Source organism: Trichechus manatus, unplaced genomic scaffold (assembly GCF_000243295.1).
Source record: "Trichechus manatus latirostris isolate Lorelei unplaced genomic scaffold, TriManLat1.0 scaffold00069, whole genome shotgun sequence".
NCBI lineage: Eukaryota > Metazoa > Chordata > Mammalia > Sirenia > Trichechidae > Trichechus > Trichechus manatus.
Window position 1 is genome coordinate 2,191,858 of NW_004444005.1, and position 2,954 is coordinate 2,194,811.

Sequence of the window (2,954 nt, forward strand, 5' to 3'; positions counted from 1 at the left end):
AAAAAAAAAAAACAAAAAAAAAAAACCCAATAAACCAAAAAAAACAAATCTATCGCCATCGAGTCGATTCTGACTCATAAAGACCTTATAGGACAGAGAAGAACTGCCCTATAGGATTTCCAAGGAGTGGCTGGTGGATTCCAACTGCCCATCTTTATGGTTAGCAGCCATAGCTCACTAAAGCTCTTAACCACCGCCAGCTATCTGGCCAAAGACTGGAAGATATCCATATTTATGCCTATTCCAAAGAAAGGTGATCCAACAGAATGCAGAAATTATTGAACAATATCATTAATACCACATGCAAGTAAAATTTTGCCGAAGATCATTCAAAAGTGGCCGCAGCAGTATATCGACAGGGAAACGCGAGAAATTCAAGCCAGATTCAGAAGAGGACATGGAACCAGGGATATCATTGCTGATGTCAGATGGATCTTGGCTAAAAGCAGAGAATACCAGAAAGATGTTTACCTGTGTTGTATTGACTATGCAAAGGCATTCAACTGTGTGGATCATAACAAATTATGGATAACATTGGGAAGAATGGGAATTCCAGAACACTTAATTGTGCTCATGAGGAACCTGTACACAGATCCAGAGGCAGTCGTTCAAACAGAACAAGGGGATGCTGCTTGGTTTAAAGTCAGGACAGGTGTGAGTCAGGTTCGTATCCTTTCAGCATACTTATTCAATCTGTATCCTGAGAAAATCATCTGAGAAACTGGACTATATGAAGAAGAGTGAGGCATCAGGATTGAAGGAAGGCTCCTTAACAGCCTGCATTATGCAGATGACCCAAGCTTGCTTGCTGAAAGTGAAGAGAACTTGACTTACAGATGAAGATCAAAGACCACAGCCTTCAGTATGGATTACATCTCAACATAAAGAAAACAAAAATCCTCACAACTAGACCAATAAGCAACATCATGATAACTGGAGAAAAGATTGAAGTTGTCAAGGATTTCATTTTACTTGGATCCACAATCAATGCCCATGGAAGCAGCAGTCAAGAAATCAAAGGATGCATTACATTGGACAAATCTGCTGCAAAAGACTTCTTTAAAGTGTTGAAAAGCAAAGATGCCACTTTGAAGACTAAGGTGTGCCTGACCCAAGCCATGGTGTTTTCAATTGCCTCATATGTATGTGAAAGCTGGAGAATGAATAAGGAAGACTGAAGAAGAATTGCTGCCTTTGAATTGTGGTGTTGGCAGAGAATATTGAATATACCATGGACTGCCAAAAGAACGAACAAATCTGTCTTGGAAGAGGTACAACCAGAATGCTCCTTAGAAGCAAGGGTGGCAAGACTATATCTCACATAGTTTGGATATGGTATCAGGAGGGATCAGTCCCTGGAGAAGGACATCAAGCTTGGTAAAGTAGAGGGTCTGTGAAAAAGAGGAAGACCCTCAACAAGATGGATTGACACAGTGGCTTCAACAATGGGCTCAAGAATAACAATTGTGAGGATGATGCAGGACGGGGCAGTGTTTTGTTCAGTTGTACATAGGGTCGGTATGAATTAGAACAGACTAGATGGCACATAACAACAACAACATTCTATGTACTTCATATTGTGAGATCATACAATATTTGTCCTTTTGCAATTGACTTATTTAACTCTGCATAATGTTTTCAAGGTTCAACCATGTTGCAGCATATATCAGGATTTCATTTCTCTTTATGACAGAATAATATTCCATTGTATGCATGTACCACATCTATCTCTTGATGGGTATTGGGTTGTGTCGTGGACTGAATTGTGTCCCCTCCAAAATATGTGTCAACTTGGCTAGTCCATGATTCCGGTATTGTGTGATTGTCCACAATTTTGTCATCTGATGTGATTTTCCTATGTGTTGTAAACCTTACCTCTATGATGTTAATGAGGTGGGATTAGAAGAGTTATGTTAATGAGGCAGGACTCGATCTACAAGATAAGGTTGGGTCTTAAATCAATCTCTTGAGATATGAGAGAGAAGCGAGCAGAGAGACAAGGGAACCTCATACCACCAAGAAACAAGAGCCAGGAGAATAAGTGCATCCTTTGGACCAGGGTGCCTGAGCTGAGAATCTCCTCCACTGGGGAAGATTGATGACAAGGACCTTCCCCCAGAGCCGACAGAGAAAGAAAGCCTTCCCCTGGAGCTGGCACCCTGAATTCAGACTTCCAGCCTCTTAAACTGTGAGAAAATAAATTTCTCTTTGTTAAAGCCATCTACTTGTGGTATTTCTGTTATAGCAGCACTAGATAACTAAGACAGGTTGTTTCCACCTTTTGGCTATTGTCAATAGCGATGCAAAGAACATTGGTGTGTCTTTTTACATCACTGCTTTCAAGTCTCCTGGGTATACGCCTTATTGCTGGGTCACGTGGTAATTCTATGTTTAACTTTTTGAGGAACCACCAAACTATTTTCCACAGAGACTGTACCATTTTTCATTTCAACCAGCAATTTCTCCACATCCTTGCCGACATTTGTTATATTCTGCTTTTTTAACCTTAGCCATCTTAATAGGAGTGAAGTGATATTTCATTGTGGTTTGCATTTGCATCTTCCAGTGCTCAGCTGCTAACCAAAAGGTTGGTGATTCGAACCCACCAACCACTCCTTGGGAGAAGAGACCTAGTGATCTTCTCCTGTAAAGATTTATAGCCTAGCAAACCCTATGCAGCAGTTCTACTCTGTTCTATAGGATTGCTTTGAGTCGGAATCAACTCGATGGTACACAACAACAGCAGTAGCTAATGAGCTTGAGCATCTTTTCATGTGCTTTGTGGTCATTTGTATATGCTTTTTGGTGAAATGTTTATTCAGATCCTTTGCATGTTTTTTAATTTGGTTGTTTATCTTTTTCTTGTTAAGTTGTACGAGTTCTTTATATATTCTGGATGATAAACCCTTACCAGATTCATGGTTCCCCAACATTTTCTCCCACTATATAGGTTG